This window comes from Anabrus simplex, chromosome 6 (genome assembly GCF_040414725.1).
Source record: "Anabrus simplex isolate iqAnaSimp1 chromosome 6, ASM4041472v1, whole genome shotgun sequence".
NCBI classification, from domain to species: domain Eukaryota; kingdom Metazoa; phylum Arthropoda; class Insecta; order Orthoptera; family Tettigoniidae; genus Anabrus; species Anabrus simplex.
In genome coordinates, this window is record NC_090270.1 from 346,181,637 (window position 1) to 346,202,661 (window position 21,025).

Here is a 21,025-nt window from a genome sequence, read left to right on the forward strand (position 1 = left end):
TCACTGTCTGCACGGTTGCTATGTAACAATACATCACATCACAGCCTGCACGGTTGCTAGGTAACAATACCTTACGTCACAGCCTGCACGGTTGCTAGGTAACAATATCTTACATCTCTGCCTGCACGGTTGCTATGTAACAATACCTCACACCACAGTGTGCACGTTTGCTATGTAACAATACCTTACATCACAGCCTGCACGGTTGCTATGTAACAATACCGCACATCACTGTTTGCACGGTTGTTTGGTAACAATACCTTACGTCACTGCCTGCACGGTTGCTATGTAACAATACCTTACGTCACTGCCTGCACGGTTGCTATGTAACAATACATCACATCACAGCCTGCACGGTTGCTAGGTAACAATACCTCACATCACTGCCTGCACGGTTGCAATGTAACAATACCTCACATCACTGTTTGCACGGTTGCTATGTAACAATACCTCACATCACTGTCTGCACGGTTGCTATGTAACAATACCTCACATCACTGCCTGCACGGTTGCTATGTAACAATACCGCACATCACTGTCTGCACGGTTGCTATGTAACAATACCGCACATTACTGTTTGCACGGTTGCTATGTAACAATACCTTACATCACAGCCTGCACGGTTGCTATTTAACAATCCATCACATCACTGTCTGCACGGTTGCACGGTTGTTTGGTAACAATACCTTACATCACTGCCTGCACGGTTGCTAGGTAACAATACCTCACTTCACTGCCTTCTCAGTTGCTAGGTAACAATACCTCACATCACTGCCTGCACAGTTGCTAGGTAACAATACCTCACATCACTGCCTGCGTGGTTGCTAGGTAACAATACCTCACATCACTGCCTGCGTGTTTGCTAGGTAACAATACCTTACATCACTGCCTGCACGGTTGCTATTTAACAATCCATCACATCACTGTCTGCACGGTTGCACGGTTGTTTGGTAACAATACCTTACATCACTGCCTGCACGGTTGCTAGGTAACAATACCTCACTTCACTGCCTGCACGGTTGCTATGTAACAATACCTTACATCACTGTCTGCACGGTTGCTAGGTAACAATACCTTACATCACTGTCTGCACGGTTGCTATGTAACAATACCTTACATCACTGCCTGCACGGTTGCTATGTAACAATACCTTACATTACAGCCTGCACGGTTGCTATGTAACAATACCTTACATTACAGCCTGCACGGTTGCTATGTAACATTACCTTACATCACTGCCTGCACGGTTGCTATGTAACAATACCTTACATCACTGCCTGCACGGTTGCTATGTAACAATACCTTACATCACTGTCTGCACGGTTGCTATGTAACAATACCTTACATCACTGCCTGCACGGTTGCTATGTAACAATACCTCACATCACTGTCTGCACGGTTGCTAGGTAACAATACCTTACATCACTGCCTGCACGGTTGCTATGTAACAATACCTTACATCACTGCCTGCACGGTTGCTATGTAACAATACCCCACATCACTGTCTGCACGGTTGCTATGTAAAAATTCCTCACATCACTGCCTGCACGGTTGCTATGTAACAATACCTTACATCACAGCCTGCACGGTTGCTATGTAACAATACCCCACATCACTGTCTGCACGGTTGCTATGTAACAATACCTCACATCACTGTCTGCACGGTTGCTAGGTAACAATACCTTACATCACTGTCTGCACGGTTGCTTGGTAACAATACCTTACATCACTGCCTGCACGGTTGCTATGTAACAATACCCCACTTCACTGTCTGCACGGTTGCTATGTAAAAATTCCTCACATCACTGCCTGCACGGTTGCTATGTAACAATACCTCACATCACTGCCTGCACGGTTGCTAGGTAACAATACCTTACATTACAGCCTGCACGGTTGCTAGGTAACAATACCTCACATCACTGCCTGCACGGTTGCTAGGTAACAATACCTCACATCACTGCCTGCACGGTTGCTATGTAACAATACCTCACATCACTGCCTGCACGGTTGCTAGGTAACAATACCTTACATCACTGCCTACACGGTTGCTAGGTAACAATACCTCACATCACTGCCTGCACGGTTGCTAGGTAACAATACCTTACATGACAGCCTGCACGGTTGCTATGGTTACACTTCCATCACACATTTTTCGCGTCACGTCACACAAAGTTCGGATGAGCCCCGCCGTAAGACACATTTATGTCAAACATGTTCTTGTTGGTTGTTCTAGATGCAGTAATCTGTTACACTGATAGTGTAACACCAGGATGAATGTATTTAAGAAGCGGAGGGACTTAATGAGGATCCAACATGGCAAATTCTCTATAAATAAGAGGCTAGATTTATGCACAAGAAGCAAACAAGGTCAATGGACAGAAGCCAGAAGTAGAAAGAAGAATCCGAAAAGGAAATTGTAATACGAAGAACCAGAAAAATATGAGGAAAAATAGAAATAGAAGCTGTCTCCCGAAACTGTACTTGTTGAAAGTTTAGGTACCATTAACTCAAAAACCATCAAGGATGGAGGGTAGTATTTTCCACACCAACGTATATGATAGAGATGTTGGATATACACCCATTACCTGAGGACTTCCATCACCCCGCCATAGAAGCAGAAGTGCAGATCACTCCAAACCGTAGAAACTGCAAAAGGAAAGCTTAAAATACTATAATTAAAAAGAAGCTAATTTTGAACACTTGTCCACAGGACTAAAAAATCTTTCTTGGGAAGACCTGTACGAATGCACTGATGTAGACAAAGATTGGTCTGCCTTTATTCTAAAATTTACGCAGTGTTAAATGAAACTTCCTAAAAGCGGCTCGTGGAAAGTCGGGACATAAACAATTTGGTTCGTAGAGAGCATAAAAAAACTCTAAGAGGAAGAATATTACCGAAAACGGAAGCATATGTCACAATATTACACTAGGCAATTTAAAACGTTAAGGTCCGAAACTAAGTTTGCAATCAAATCCTCATATAACGATTATGTAAAAACGGCAGAACATGATATCGCTGATAACACCAAAATCGTTTGGACGTGGGTGAAGAATAAAAGAAAAAACAACAATAATCTCAATACCTATTAGTACGACTCTAAATTATTAGATACTGATAGAAACATTACGGAAGGGTTTGCAACGTACTTTCAGTCGGTATATTCTCAAGTAAGAACACAGTATAACACTCCAAAGTTTCCAACGGGAACCACTGGCATTATCCACATTGACAGCATTACTGTAGAGTATGTTGAACTAGCGTTAAAACGTTCAAGCCAAAATCTTCCGCGCGACCATCCAGAGAATACCCTGTAAATTCAGGAATAGTTCAGGGATGTAATTTAGGGCCATGGATGTTTCTCGCACTAATCAGTGACTTACATGATCGAATAAAATTCTCGGACTCTCTCTTATACGCCGACGACTTTAAGGTAATCAAATATATTGTCACTTTTAAGGACTGCGAACTTTCCAGGCTGACTTAAGTAACTTATTACACTGGACGTCTGAAAATCAATTACATCTAGATGTAGAGAAATATATATCGATATCGTTCACCCGTAATAAAACATGTATTTCCTTTAACTATAGCCGGGCTGAGTGGCTCAGACGGTTGAGGCGCTGGTCTTCTGACCCCAACGTGGCAGGTTCGATCCTGGCTCAGTTCGGTGGTATTTGAAGGTGCTCAAATACGCCAGCCTCGTGTCGGTAGATTTACTGGCACGTAAAAGAACTCCTGTGGACTAAATTCCGGCACCTCGGCGTCTCCGAAAACCGTAAAAGAGTAGTTAGTGGGACGTAAAACAAATAGCATTATTATTACTTTAACTATAAACTAGGTTACGATGACATATAACAAGTAAAGGAGGTTGAAGACCTCGGGATATTACGAGACCGAGAACTCACCTTCACTCTACATATACAAAAGGTATTTGCCGATTCATTTTGGACATCCGGATGTTTGATGAGGAATGTCAAATCTTTAAACGCCTAAACATCTGTATACACGTCTATATCTCACTCGTCAGGCTCAAAGTAGAATAGACAAGCGTTGTATGGAATCCAGGAAACAAAATATATATTGCATAGGTTGAAGAAATCCAAAAGATATATTTAAAATACATTAAAAACCGGTAATTGTCCACACATAGCATGCAACGAACTTCTCTTAAATTTTGAAATAAAAAGCTTGGAATTGAGGAGACAAAAGGATGACACAAGTTTCTGTACAAAAATGTAAATTCTATTATTGACAACCCTCACTTTTTTATGCCTCTTGAGCTTTCATGTGCTCCGCTTTAATGGGAGGACAGAATAAGAGAGGCAGAATAACTGCCCACAAAATTTCCCCACACTGCAGGCTATGCAATGTCTACAACAGGTGCAGTTCAGAGAAACAATTCTTTAGACTTCTGTGTATCTCTAGACCTGTTTTTACAACAATTCACCAACTTCATGAAAACTCTGTAAATAACTTGTAACATTCCACATGACGCCCTATCCCATAAATGTGTTAGAACTGGAAGAAAATAATAGTTTATATATTAAATTACGTACCGGTATTTTATTTTACTCTTCCTTGTAAAGATATGAAGTATTGTTTCTTTCTCATTGTAAATAGTTTAGATGTTAGAGTGAAACATAAACACATGTAAGCAATTACCGCTGTAATCCTGTAGTGCGCAATAAATAATAAATAAATAAATAAATAAATAAATAAATAAATAAATAAATAAATAAATAAATAAATAAATAAATAAATAAATAAATAAATAAATAAATAAATAAATAAATGATCATTTCTAAAAGATTGTAGCAGGCTGAGAAATAAATAAAGATCCTTTCAAAGATGATTATTTTTTAGAAAGGTATTCTCGACAATCCAATCAAACTTGAATTGAAACGGCTTATAGTCTGATATTATCCACCATGTTTAATGTGTTTAAGAATGGATAGCAGCTGAGATAAATTTACCTGAATGAAACAATGCAACCTTTTCTCCAAAACGAGTTGTGTTCACTTACATTGTTCTTAGAAATTGAACTTAAAAATAACTTAACATTGCGGTTAGTCAAATCTTTATGTGTCATAAGATAATAAACTGCAGATAATGGTTAATGTATGTATGTATGTATGTATGTATGTATGTATGTATGTATGTATGTATGTATGTATGTATGTATTGAACCATTCTGTTCATGGAGCAATTGTATTAATTTGAGTATTGGATATTGGAATAATACTAGGCCACCCACGAAGCCGATGTCTTACAGTATATGTCATAAAGGGGTCCAGAAGAAGCGTTCTTATGTGAAGTGAGCGCGAGCGTCATTATGAGAAATCTCCAGAACCCATTAGAAGGAGTTATGTCCAAAGCGAAGCCTCTTGATGAAGCTTGGGGACGCGTTCCAGTTCCCGGCTAAACTTATTCTAGGAGGGAAGAATGAAATAAATTAATATCTTTGGTTACAGAAGAGTTGCATTGGATTTGAGACAAGAATTGCAACCTGTATTATATCTGCTTTATTTTGATAGGCATTAGGGCTGCATTAATTAATGCATTCGCTAAGTTGCGCTCATGATAATTAATGCGGGAAATTTTCCCGGGCACGCTAAGATTGCACGCAGCCAAGTGGCGTGATGACGCTACCCGGAATTATAAATTAAGGCCGCCAGGGCATATCAGAGTCATTCGTAGACCGAGAGACTGCAGGAACGAATCGTCATACGGCGTGTTGGTACTGAGAACAACGCTTTGTCTTCAAGCTACAACGACTACCTGTACTGCGATTTCTGCAAAGATTTACCCCAGCATCAAGTCAGAACGAGTGTTTGACAGCATCATTCCAAAGAAGCCACAACCAGGAGCTGAAGCCAACACAACAACGGGCATCGATCCAGGAACAGTGGGAGCACCTGACCAGCACAACATCGAAGAGGACAGCTTCCGACTACAGAGGGAGCTGTACGAAGACGCCACACCAGCAAGAATGTCTCCAAATGGTCAGCAGTATCTGATGCAAGCTCTGCAGTCTATCAGAATGTGGTAGATCCAGTGGTCCACAGGGATGGCCGCTCCGCTATGTCCTCTTCAGAATGCTAAATTAAGGTCAGAGCTTTCCAATTCTGTTTCAAGCATGTCATTTAAATTTAGATAGGTATATGGGGGCCGTCAGTCAGCAGAAATTTGTGGGAATAGGAGAATTTCCCTTGTAATTTAGAGCTAGGCCTCAAACTCGAACCCCGTACTTTAAGGTAGATGTTATTGGTAGAGTCCTTGTTAGCGTATTTATAGTTCATTTTGATTGCGTTATTTTAATGTACGTGTTTTTGTAAGGGTCTGATTGAACTCATTTTGTCATAGGAGGTTAGTCTACAGATAGGTACTTTTATTAGATCACATTCAGGCATTTGTTTCTGCAGACGTAGAAGTGTATAATTATGACCAAGTTGTGACCAAGCCGTGACCAGTAATTCACCCAGATTCATTGATAGAGCGAGCGAGTCCAGGTATTTAAGAGATTTGAGCCCATAAGAGGCAAAAGTAAGATTTGCAGTCGGCCTGAGAGAGCCCAACCATTGAGAGTTTATTGAATATATTTTGGAAATGCCTAGGATGGCAATGTGACGATCGCTTAATGATTAGGGTTTTGTAGCACTTGGATTTAGCCCATGAGAGGCAGAAGTAAGATGAGCGAGATTGCTGAAGGTATCGAGACGAGGGCAGTTCGCCCAGGTATATTTAAATGAGGGCTTTAGCAGCTGACTACGTGAAGTGTTCTTTTGAAAGGCAAGATTTTAGCCTGGCTCCCCGGTAGAGCTCATAAATTAGGGGACTGCCGCCAGTGGTGGGGTGAGAATGGAGGTCATTGAGCTTGACGTCACAGGCGGGTGTGTTGGTCGTCTGCAGTATTTCAAGTATGCCAGAAGGGGAAGAAACGACCTTCATGGTTTGAGAGCAGAGAGAGATTTGTTTCATGTCCTATTTGTTTTACGTAATCTTTTAACACTGGCCCGTTTTTTGACTGACACCCTTGTAGGTGTTGATTGGATCCTTTATATTGTTTGCATAGGTATCTTGGACACCTTACCTGTCATAGGACTAGGGTTCGTGACCCAGTCAGGTCATTGTAAATTTTGTAGTGATTTTGTTTGCACCGGGGTTCGACGGCGCGAGGCATTGTAAATTTTTATGGGAATCATTGTTTTTGTGTCAGTAAGCAGATATCCATCTTTCTAAACTTCGTTACTTACCCTATGGTTACATGCTTGTTGCAGCTCACGGATTCTCGTGAAGGCAGTGAACTGATAGTCATCGGCTCAGCGTCATTTTTCCATCTCATATTAAAATGATATTTTATTTGTAAATAATTCAATTTTATGTAATAAATCCCTATTTGTTAAAATTTGAATGCAGCGGTGTTTTCTGTTAGATATTTATTTTAATTCTTTTTACTTAGTCGAATTCTTACCTGAGTAGGCACATGTCCTAGTGTTTGAGCTTTATGTTGCCCCATTATACCCATATTATCCCTGAGAAGAGCGCTCTCCCGGCTGATTGAAGAGGACAGTGTTCAGGTAAGACTATGTGCACCAGCTCACGTCTGTGAGAGTTCGTTCACTACTGTACTCTAGGTTCGAGACCGGCCTTCGCCTGGACGGAACTTTATAGTGCAGTAGGGCACATAGTTTATTTGGCGCCGAGCAACGTGGTGGCCGATATTTCAGTAAAAGGGGCCATAGCGCCATAGTTTAATTGGCGCCCAATACTCGTGGAGCTCGATATCTTAGTAAAAAGGGGCTCATTAGGCCATAGCGCCATAGTTTATGACGCCGAGGAACGTGGTGGCCGATATTTCAGTAAAAGGGACCAGAGCGCCTTTGTCTACATTGTGAACTTGGTGTGGCTAACTGAGGACCCGATATTGCAGTAAGGAGGGTCATACTGCTTATTTTATTATGCCGTCAGGTGATGCTTGATATTTGTGTAAACGAGCTCACACAACCAAGTGGTATTTTGTTGATTTTCCCCATAAAATAGGGCTATAGGTCATAATGTGTGTCTATAAAGGCAGGACCTGATATTTTGGTAGATAAAGGTCGTGCAAGGCTTGATTTCAGGCATATGTTATGACAGCTGCATTCTATTACGTGTTGTGCAGGTATACCAAGTTTGGTCTGTGATCTGTACTGTTAGCTTGGTGATATATTTGGAGTATGTTGTTAAACTTGTGAGGTTGAATGACTGCCAGTTCAGAGAGATATTTTGTGATGTTCTGTCTTTGATCTTACCATTAGTTTATGGATATTGCTGTTGGTGGTGTTTAGCGAGGATGTGCTGATTTTGTGGTTTCCTTGAAGTGATGGATGATATTCGTGCGGGGATTTGACCTGCAAGGTGTTGTGTTTTACAGGTGTATAATCGGATAGCTTGGAGTTGTGCATGTGGTAGTTGTTGCTGGTTTATGACATTTTGTGGGAGAATATTTTTGGTTTGTGTTGTGTATATATTTTTATATCATAGTGTTGTACTGACGGTTACCCTATGTTTGAATGACATGATATTAGATTGAGGTAGCCAATTTAGGCTTTGAAAGTTCGAGAGTTTAGCAGTAGGAACATTTTGATAAATTAGAAAGTGTAGGAAATTTAGAGTATTTGAAATTTAATCGAGGACATACGGAGCGGCTTTTCCCGCCGGACTTTATTACAAGTGAGTAGAATGTCGGTAGACATAGGAGAGATGCTGAGGCACCTGAGCGAACAGTTTGTGGCGCTTAGAGAGGATGTAGGAATTATTAAAGGACAACAGACTACGCTTAGAGAGGATGTAGGAGCTATTAAAGGACAAACGGATAGGAATAGTGAGCTGTTCACGGAACAGTGTGCCAAAAGCGAGGCACAGTTTGTGGCGCTGGGTGAACGTTTGAATGACCAAGTCAGTGCTCAATTTAAAGAACAAGAAATTAGGAACTCGGATCAGATAAAAGAACTTAAAGTACACGTAACCGAGCAACTTACGGAGAAAATCGCGGAGTGCGAAGAAAGGGTGACCGAACAAGTAGTACGCACCGAAACACGGGTAGCTAACCAAATAACCGAGCTAAGGGAACACACTAGCATTCGTTTGGAGCAATTGGCCTCTGAAAATGAAGCAACTAGGGAAACCATAGCAGAATTAGATACCAAAATAGAGAATGTACGGCTGTGCTGCGTTACCACAACCGAGAAGTTGAGTCAACAGATGGAAGAATCACACAGAACGGTAGAGAAGCAAATTCAGGAAGTAAAGAATAGTATCGAGGGAATAGAACAGCGTATGGAAGAAAAAGATAAGGAGACTCAGTCCGAATTAGGAACATTTAGAGAAAACCTGGTGGCCGTAGTAGTCCGCATGGATCATACTCAAGAAGAACTAGTCAGAATAGAAGAAAAACTAGAGGCTAGGACTCAAGAAGTGGTAGACAAATATGAAAGAACGACTGAGAAAAATAAGGCTAAAATTGTTGGACTAGAATTGGATTTACAACGAACTAGGAAGGAAATCAGCGCGGAGGTCCAGGGTTTGAAGAAGTGCCGTGAGCAGGAACAACGGTCAACTGAGAAACGCATACTAGGGTTAGAAAATGAAATGGAGAATATACGGGATAAGTTGGACCAATTAAAAATTGAGGAAGACAACGGAGTAAAGAAGCGAAAACTGAGTAGGACTCACAGCCCGATGGAACGCCAGTATGGAGAGGACAGCCTGAATGAAAGTCAGGAAGAGGGACATGAGATACTAGGAGAATCATTTAGGGCTAAACCAAGAATAGGAAATTCAACCCTATTCAGTCAAGACAGTGTATTCCCAGGTTACCATTGGATTAGGGCACCCGAGGAGAAACCGAAGAAATTTGAGGGGAATGGAGAGGTCACACCCCGTTCATTCTTGAAAGAGTTAGAGACCTACATGGACGAAGGACAGATACCACCGGAGCGCAGAATACGCACGGCAGAAAAGTATCTTGGAGGGATTGCTGGAGCTTGGTTTAAAGCGTTTGGGCAATCGTTTAGGAATTATGATGAGTTTAAACGGGCATTCCTGAATAAATTCTGGAATCAGGGACATCAGCTGGCGCTCAGAATGGAGCTCTACGCACGAAGATATGCGAATAGTACACCCACTAGACTAAGCGAGTTCTTCATTTCCCAATATTTACGCTTGCAAGAGCTAGATCATCAGCCCGAAGAGCTGGAAATCGTCACAACCATCATCAGACAGCTGCCTGTAGAGGTACAGAGGGCTCTTATCGCGGCTAATGTTACGACGGCGGTAGCAGCGGAAGAAATGCTTAGGCTCTGGGACCAAACGTCTGCACTACATCAACCACGGATACGGGCCATAGAGACGGTCCATAATGTGAACATACAGGCAGAAGCGCAGATGGAAGAAAGAAGCCACAAGGAATGTCAAAATTCCGGCACTCAAACACCAACCCGGAGGGAGCGAGATGACGAAAATCCTAAACCCAGAGGAGATGCGAACTGGCGACCTCGAAGATGGAGCACATGGCAGGAGGAACCGGACCGATGGAAAGGGCAAGAACACCGAAGAAATTCATTCGAACAGCGGCGGAATGACCGGCCGTACTGGAGACGAGACGGTGAACGGTACAACTCTAGAAGCAACCGCCAGCGATGGAATGGGAACCGAGCGAGATACGACAGGCCGAGGGAGAGTTCACTGCGCCCGAGAAATGGTGAGAGACAAGACGGCGTCTACCACTCAAGAGGGAGAGAGTCGGGGGAGATGTCAACGCGCGACACATGGCAAGAAGCGATCCGGAATCACAGTGCTGCTAACTCTCCTGGAGCTGCGAGCTTGGCATACCAAGAATTTCATAATGGCGCCAGGCCGAGGGGTCTCAACCCAAATGCACCTAGCTTTGCCGAGATCGAGAGAGAGGATAAAAAAAACGAGAAATTTAGTGCCAGGAGATAGAATATTTCGCGAGGATGCCGGTTGGATGACTATAGCTATTCATAATTGGGTTATCACTCCTGATGATCTATTAGAGGATCCTAATAAAAGTAATTTGCCCCGACCGAAAGAATTACCTGTAATTTATACCAGAATTCACGGTTTAAACGTACGCTGTCTGGCTGACACTGGAGCCACGGTCAGTGTAGTATCACAGGCCTTAGTTTCGGACATTCAAAGTAGAGTTCGTATCCCGTCTATACCAATTTCAAAGGTCAAAATTAAAGGGATTATACCTGACAAAGTAACGTCCTGTAAGGAGCAGGTATTACTTGACATCCAGATTGGAGATTTACTGGTGTCCCATCCATGTATTGTGCTGCCTAAAATGGAATACAATCTTATCTTAGGAGCCGATTTCTTAAGAGAATACGAAGCTGTAATTGACATGGGGACGAACTCTATCCTTTTAAAATTAAATGGTAACCAGGAACGAGTAGAATTAAACCAGAACCAGGATTACCAACCCGGGGAACGTATTTGGACAATGGACATGCAGACGGAAGAACTTGATTCAGAAAGGTGGCTACAGGATCACGAGGAAATTATTCCTGAGTTCGAAATTATGGTATCCGAATTGGAAGAACAGCGAGAGAAAGAAAAATTTCTAGAACTATTGCCGAGTAAAATCGAAGAAGCAAAGATTAGTCCGGAAGACAAGGGACGGCTGCAGGAGTTATTGATGAGGCATGAGACGGTCTTTGGTTCGAAGCCTGGAAAGATCCCGAATTACCAATACAAATTATGTGTCAATAACTGGGAGCCTTTCAAACAGCGACCATATCCAATTCCAGAGAAGATGTTACCCCAGGTCCGGGAGGTAATCGAAGACATGGAGAGGAACGGGATAATCGCCAAGTCCCCGAGTCCGTTTTTAAATCCATTATGTGCAGTGCCCAAGGCGAATGGAACGGTGCGCGTGTGCCTTGACGCACGATCTTTGAACCAACGCCTAGTCCCCGAGTATGAGAGACCTCCAAACCTTAAGGATATTCTCAAGAAGTTCGGAGATATGGAATTTTTCAGTACGGTAGACATGACCTCAAGCTTTCACCATATCGTCTTGGATCCAAGTACAAATATGCTCACTGGATTTTTATTTGATAACCAGAGGTATATTTTCCTACGTCTTCCATTTGGCCTAGTCTCAAGTTGTGCTGCTTTGATACGGGCACTGGAATCGAACCTCAGTCCCGAGGTAAAAGAGTTTACGATTCGGTATATCGACGATATTTTAATCTGCACTAAAACCCTAGAAGAACACATGGAAAAATTGAATTTACTATTTCAGGATCTCGAGAGATGCAATTTCAAGGTTAATTTTGAAAAGTCACACTTCTGTCAGCGCAGGGTATTGTTCCTGGGGCATGTAGTCGACGGTCAAGGCATACGGCCCAACCCAGCTAAAATTGCGGCGATACAAAATTTTCCTAGGCCGATCAAGATTAAACATGTTAGGCAGTTCTTGGGCTTAACGAACTTTTTCTCCAATCATTGTCCCGGTTACACGGATACAGTGGCGCCTCTTCAAGATATGTTGAAGACCAATAATAGATGGAAATGGGGAGAAGAGCAAGAAAAAGCTTTTGTAAACACTAAGGTACTTTTAGAAAATTCTGTAAAATTGGGATACCCTAGCTTCGATAGGAAGTTCATCATACAGACGGACGCTTCTGCAGTTGGAGTCGTAGCAGTGCTGTACCAGGAAACACCCGAGAGGGAGCATAAAATATCATATTTGGCTTTCATGAGTAGAAAATTACGAGGACACGAGTTGAAATACACGACCACCGAGTTGGAGATGTTAGCCATAGTTACGGCTCACTGGAGAAAGTATGTGTACGGATTCCCAGTAGTGATTAGAACAGATCACAAAGCACTTACCTTCATTCTTAAGACGGACATGGCTAATGCACGGGTCAGTAGATGGGCACTTTACGTCCAGCAGTTCGACCTCACGGTAGAACATTGCCCAGGGAAACTGAACATACTAGTTGACGCGTTGAGCAGAAATCCTAATCCGGAGGAACTTACAATACACTTAACTCTGTTAGACCAAGAGGATCAAAATATACTGGAGAGACTGCGGAATATTCATGAGGAACAGGAAAATTACCCAGAGACCGGACGGCTAATCCAGTACTTTCGGAAAGAACTCCAACCCGGGACTCCACAGTACGCTGAAGCGGAGCGCAAAGCGGTAAATTATCACTATTTTAACAACATTTTGCATAAATTTGTGGATGAGAATCATACGAAATTTAGAATTGTGGTACCTCCGCGATTACAGATTGACTTAATATGGATAGCTCATCACTCTACAGGACATTCAGGAATTGATAAAGTGGTAGCAACACTGCAGGAAACTTTAGTGTGGCCTAAAATGAGGTCGATGGTACAGAAAATCCTGCGTACCTGTGACATTTGTCAGAGGGTGAAACCAAATCCGTACCTTCTGAAGCAACCGCCACGACCACTGATACCTACGGGACCCCGTAAATTATTCGCAATAGACTTCTTCGGTCCCTTACCCTCTGCTACTAGGGGCTTAAAGTACATCCTTGTTTGTATGGACGTCTTCAGTAAATTTGTTACATTATGCCCTATTCAAAAGGCGAATACTCGTTCAACGCTATCGCAGATCAAAAGAAAGATAATACCCATTATGGGTAAGCCTGAGAGCATCCTAAGTGATCATGGGAGTCAATTCACTGCTGCAGGGTTTAAGCGTGAACTAGAAAGACTAGGGATCAAGCATGTCTTATCCAGCATCAGACATCCGCAAGCTAACCCGAGTGAACGTATCATGAGGGAGATATCCAAGTATTGCAGGATATACTGCCCTAGAGAACATTATAAGTGGAACACTGTAGTGCCCATTATTACAGAGTGTATTAACACAACTAGACACGAATCGACCGGTATTATTCCAGCATGGATTCACAATAATGAGCTGCCTAAACGTCCTTGGGAAAATGTAATTCCGTGCCCTAGGGATCCTCAACTAGCTCAAGAGATATGTGTTAATAACGTGGCAGAACACTTAAAAGCACAGGCTGAGAAGCGGCTGCGAAGAACTAGGAATAAAAAATTTCATAGACCTTTACAAGTGGGCGAGTTAGTGTTAGTTAAGACACCCACTGTCTCTAACCCTACAGAGAGATACTACCATAAGTTCGCTGAGCTATACACTGGACCGTATAGAATAATTCATAGTTATGAAAATAACTCATACAAGGTACAAAGCATGGACGCTACAGTGACTAAGGTCTTTAACTCATCAAACCTTAAGCCCTTTTTCCAACCCGGCCAATATCAATTAGACAATCAAGAAGAAGAAGAAGAAGAAGGAGGCGAAGAAGAGGAAGAAGAACCTGAGGACGAAGAGACCGAAAATATTGCCAGAGAGGAGGTTATCATTCCGGAAGAAGATGGAAATGACAGCGAAGAAGAACAACCAGAGATACCCAATGGTGAAGAAGAAGAAGAAGAAGAAGTGAATATGATTTCTCCAGGCGACCAGCAACAGCTATCTGAGCAGCGCAAAGAAACGGAGTGTCAAGACTGCGAGAGTAACCACCGGAGATTTCTAGCTCTGCTGGATGCCTATTACCAAGTTAGGAAGGATAGGGAGGCTATCATGTCTCTTGCTGAAGATAGTCCCATGCCCTGAAGTTTTGAATATTGACAGCAGATATAATTGCAATGAGAAAATGATCTTGGAAATTGGGAAAATAAAATTCTTGACAAAATTTTATTTTGTCGTTCACGGGGGGCTATGAACCATTCTGTTCATGGAGCAATTGTATTAATTTGAGTATTGGATATTGGAATCATACTAGGCCACCCACGAAGCCGATGTCTTACAGTATATGTCATAAAGGGGTCCAGAAGAAGCGTTCTTATGTGAAGTGAGCGCGAGCGTCATTATGAGAAATCTCCAGAACCCATTAGAAGGAGTTATGTCCAAAGCGAAGCCTCTTGATGAAGCTTGGGGACGCGTTCCAGTTCCCGGCTAAACTTATTCTAGGAGGGAAGAATGAAATAAATTAATATCTTTGGTTACAGAAGAGTTGCATTGGATTTGAGACAAGAATTGCAACCTGTATTATATCTGCTTTATTTTGATAGGCATTAGGGCTGCATTAATTAATGCATTCGCTAAGTTGCGCTCATGATAATTAATGCGGGAAAATTTTCCCGGGCACGCTAAGATTGCACGCAGCCAAGTGGCGTGATGACGCTACCCGGAATTATAAATTAAGGCCGCCAGGGCATATCAGAGTCATTCGTAGACCGAGAGACTGCAGGAACGAATCGTCATACGGCGTGTTGGTACTGAGAACAACGCTTTGTCTTCAAGCTACAACGACTACCTGTACTGCGATTTCTGCAAAGATTTACCCCAGCATCAAGTCAGAACGAGTGTTTGACAGCATCATTCCAAAGAAGCCACAACCAGGAGCTGAAGCCAACACAACAACGGGCATCGATCCAGGAACAGTGGGAGCACCTGACCAGCACAACATCGAAGAGGACACCTTCCGACTACAGAGGGAGCTGTACGAAGACGCCACACCAGCAAGAATGTCTCCAAATGGTCAGTAGTATCTTATTATTATTATTATTATTATTTATTTTCCACTAATTGTAGTTACAATTTAGGGATGGTGAATGGAGAAAGGGCATAGCCCCATATACACAAAAGTGCCTCCATCACCACTTAAAATTATAATATACAAATATACAATTACATTCTACATGATGTTCTTATATACAGTTAAAATAATTACATAGGCATATTTACATACAGTAATACTCACAAGACCTGTTCAACATTCAAGTCATGACGACACACACACACACACACACACACACACACACACACACACACACACACACACACACACACACACACACACACAGAGTCTCTCTCTCTCTCTCTCTCTCTCTCTCTCTCTCTCTCTCTAGAAACCCCACATATATTTTAGCTAGGCCGGCTCACTCATACAAGCTCTGCAGTCTATCAGAATGTGGTAGATCCAGTGGTCCACAGGGATGGCCGCTCCGCTATGTCCTCTTCAGAATGCTAAATTAAGGTCAGAGCTTTCCAATTCTGTTTCAAGCATGTCATTTAAATTTAGATAGGTATATGGGGGCCGTCAGTCAGCAGAAATTTGTGGGAATAGGAGAATTTCCCTTGTAATTTAGAGCTAGGCTTCAAACTCGAACCCCGTACTTTAAGGTAGATGTTATTGGTAGAGTCCTTGTTAGCGTATTTATAGTTCATTTTGATTGCGTTATTTTAATGTACGTGTTTTTGTAAGGGTCTGATTGAACTCATTTTGTCATAGGAGGTTAGTCTACAGATAGGTACTTTTATTAGATCACATTCAGGCATTTGTTTCTGCAGACGTAGAAGTGTATAATTATGACCAAGTTGTGACCAAGCCGTGACCAGTAATTCACCCAGATTCATTGATAGAGCGAGCGAGTCCAGGTATTTAAGAGATTTGAGCCCATAAGAGGCAAAAGTAAGATTTGCAGTCGGCCTGAGAGAGCCCAACCATTGAGAGTTTATTGAATATATTTTGGAAATGCCTAGGATGGCAATGTGACGATCGCTTAATGATTAGGGTTTTGTAGCACTTGGATTTAGCCCATGAGAGGCAGAAGTAAGATGAGCGAGATTGCTGAAGGTATCGAGACGAGGGCAGTTCGCCCAGGTATATTTAAATGAGGGCTTTAGCAGCTGACTACGTGAAGTGTTCTTTTGAAAGGCAAGATTTTAGCCTGGCTCCCCGGTAGAGCTCATAAATTAGGGGACTGCCGCCAGTGGTGGGGTGAGAATGGAGGTCATTGAGCTTGACGTCACAGGCGGGTGTGTTGGTCGTCTGCAGTATTTCAAGTATGCCAGAAGGGGAAGAAACGACCTTCATGGTTTGAGAGCAGAGAGAGATTTGTTTCATGTCCTATTTGTTTTACGTAATCTTTTAACACTGGCCCGTTTTTTGACTGACACCCTTGTAGGTGTTGATTGGATCCTTTATATTGTTTGCATAGGTATCTTGGACACCTTACCTGTCATAGGACTAGGGTTCGTGACCCAGTCAGGTCATTGTAAATTTTGTAGTGATTTTGTTTGCACCGGGGTTCGACGGCGCGAGGCATTGTAAATTTTTATGGGAATCATTGTTTTTGTGTCAGTAAGCAGATATCCATCTTTCTAAACTTCGTTACTTACCCTATGGTTACATGCTTGTTGCAGCTCACGGATTCTCGTGAAGGCAGTGAACTGATAGTCATCGGCTCAGCGTCATTTTTCCATCTCATATTAAAATGATATTTTATTTGTAAATAATTCAATTTTATGTAATAAATCCCTATTTGTTAAAATTTGAATGCAGCGGTGTTTTCTGTTAGATATTTATTTTAATTCTTTTTACTTAGTCGAATTCTTACCTGAGTAGGCACATGTCCTAGTGTTTGAGCTTTATGTTGCCACATTATACCCATATTATCCCTGAGAAGAGCGCTCTCCCGGCTGATTGAAGAGGACAGTGTTCAGGTAAGACTATGTGCACCAGCTCACGTCTGTGAGAGTTCGTTCACTACTGTACTCTAGGTTCGAGACCGGCCTTCGCCTGGACGGAACTTTATAGTGCAGTAGGGCACAGTATGTATGTATGTATGTATGTATGTATGTATGTATGTATGTATGTATGTATGTATGTATGTATGTATGTAATTGCAATTCCCAGCTGCATTCGGCCTTGTGCAGAATAATGGGTGGGTTATGCATAAAGTGTCCCCGTGACATTTGTATGTACGAGGTGATGGATTCCAACCCCCACCATCGCCAGCCCTGAAGATGGTTTTCCGTGGTTTCCCATTTTCACACCAGGCAAATGGTGGGGATGTATCTTAATTAAGGCGACGAAAACCTGCTATGTTAGTGCGCCGATAACCCGCTGTAGAGAAAAACCTGCACTTTGTATGCAATATTCCCCTGGAGGGTAGGCAAGCCGTGCTAGCCCTCTGTGACATGGGCTGCATAGCAGTTACGGTATCTGAAATTCGCACGACTGGATTAGCCCCCAAGATGGAACTTTTTCGGGAGAGCAGCTAGAAAGTCAAAATTGATAAAGTAAGAAACACTAAATTTAGGGAAATTATGGAGGCAGAGAGAATGTATTGAATATGATAATAGAAATGGTTTGGACATGTGAAAAGTCTGATGACAGAATCCCCACGATGACGCTTAAGTGGGAGGCTGAAGGCAACAGGAAATGTAGTAAACCTACGGAAAAGTTGATGAATGATGTACGGAGGAGCATGGATGGATGAGGTTTAAATGAGGAAGATGCATAAGATCGAGGAATCCAGTGTGATACCCGGAACCTTGACCATAAAAATATTCACCTTACTACTTTGAACCAGGTTTCATCTTAACGATTTGGTGGATTTGAAAAGAAGAAATGTTTCCCCCTGTTAAAGAAGGCCCTCTTTTGTAAAAAATTAATATTATTTCACCAACAGATGGAATAATGTTACAAACATAATGCAATGGCTACTTGTTTCAATGTATCCCGCTGTATACCGAGCACGGGTGAACAGGCAATGTAGACGTTCTGTATGAGTTTGAAACTTCTTGAGCTTAGAATTGGGAGAAAAATGAACACATTCCATCATTCGCCATGATAAGGTGTAATGGATGACCGACAGTGGCATTTGAAACTATTTCTCTTCTCATCCGGTCTGGGTGGAATTTAGCCGTTAAAGAAACTTCGAGCCGTCTGAGCTGGGTTGTATGGTTCAAATCCATGTGAGATTTGTGCTGGACAAAGCGGAGGTGGGTACTCTCGTTTCCTCTGTCATGTTTCATTCCAGCAACAGTCTCTCATATCATTTCATTTTATCTGTCAGTCATTAATCATTGCCCCAGAGGAGGCTTCGGCAGCCGGCACAGTTTCTATCCTCGCTGCTAGATGGGGCTTCATTCATTCCAATCCTGACCCAGTCGAATGACTGGAAACAGGCTGTGGAGTAAGTATAGGCCTTTGCGGAGCTGAGTGGTAGGACGGTAGAGTGCTGATCGCGGGTTCGATCCTCACTCTGTCCGGTGACATTTCAAGGTGCCAGCTTTGTTTCGGTAGATTTTCTGGTACGTAAAAGAACTCCTGCTGTACAACTTTTAAGAACCTTAGTCTAACATTTCACAGCGATAAGCTACAGCTGCTCTAATTGGCGGCGATGTCTCACATTATGGAAGAAAGATCATTCCAAAAGTCAATATTTCAGAGATTCTCTATCTAGATGGTGCTCGTCAGTTGTGAAATGTTTAAATTGTTTGGAATGCTAGGGAAGGTGAATATTCTGCGTAGTACTGGCTTTGAATTCTCTTTACATTACTACCAAATATAAATTACTGAGACATTTTTTACGCAGTTCACGCTTTTCCTCTTAAAAAGAGACCACTATGGTTCCAATTTTTATTCCTCCTGGAACATATTTTGCTTATTTTATCAGAGCGATTCAAAAGGTCATGACTGACTGAATACTGAGGAAAATCCCTTATTGAGAAAAAAAAACCTCTGCCTGGAAATGACATGCTGTGATGGACTGAGAGGCACCGACACACAGAGGCTAGGACTAGGCGTGGGAAGGACGCGACTGGGTCTTAAGTAAGATACAGCCCCAGCATTTGCCTGGCCTGAAAGCGGGAAATCACGGAAAACTCTCTTCAGGTCTGCCGACATGGGGTTCGAACCCTCCATCCCCCGAATGCAATCTCACAGCTGCGTGACCCTAACCGCGCGGCCAACTCTCTCAGTAAATAAATAAATAAATAAATAAATAAATAAATAAATAAATAAATAAATAAATAAATAAATAAATAAATAAATAAATAAATAAGGCATGAAGGAAAGACTAGCCTATGATCTACTGTATGTCAAATGGAAAGTTATTTCGGTTGCGGTCGAGTTTATGAAGCAAGTGATATACAGGGTTATTGACCTAAGATGTTACACGGAAATAACGTATTCTGTTTTCACATTCGTAAATGATGTCCAGGGGCTTGTAAAGTAAGGTGTTATGTATTCTCATGGGGTGATATTGATACTAAGTCCATATTTTAAATGGAACGGTAAAAAATCATACAGCTGGCCTAAAAGTTCAACTGCGTGCAAGTTCAAATATGTAACTATTTTCAAAACCGGACGGTTACTTTTTGAGATATCAATAAGAACAGAATTCGCGGTTTTGCGTGCAGCATCAGACAGTGTGTGGTCGGACTTTTTCTTTTGATCAAATAAGAAAAGCAATGCGTGCCGCAAATGTTCTCTTTCAGGCACAAACCTTGATATGATCACTGAACGATACAACACAGACGCTAGACTCAACTTGTGTGTGTTGCTAGGTTAATGCCAGACGAACAAACTGACGTATGTGTCAAATTCATATGCTGTGTACTGTTCGCTGGCGCCATGTCAGAATGAAACCGGAAAAGACTTATTCATACATCTGGCATAGTAAGTTACCCCAAGAGGGTAAGACATTAGGGAAATGTGATATCCAGTGCTTGAAACACAAGAGTACCGTACACAGCGCGCGGCGCCTAGCGCTAGGCCATGAGTCCAACCCGCAATCCAAAATCAGTGAGGCAATATTCATTAAGATGAGGCATTCAAGACTGGCACTGGTCGACGTGTCAAAACCTTCACAGCCCCGTGGCTCTGACACTGTGCCGTAGTGATGAGAACGGGCAACCACGGAAAACCATTCCCAGGAATGCGGAGCTCTGTTTCAAGCCATAGCTGATCGGCGCTTAGTTACGAACAACAACAACGGCCGTGGAGCTGAATTAAGTGGTGCACAGTATAAAACAAGAGGTTGTTCGGAAAAATTATTTACCAGAACAAATTTTGTTCGAACGCCATGGCTATACTCAGCATGTAGAACTGGAGCTGTTAAGAAGTCTGGGGTACGATGACATAATAG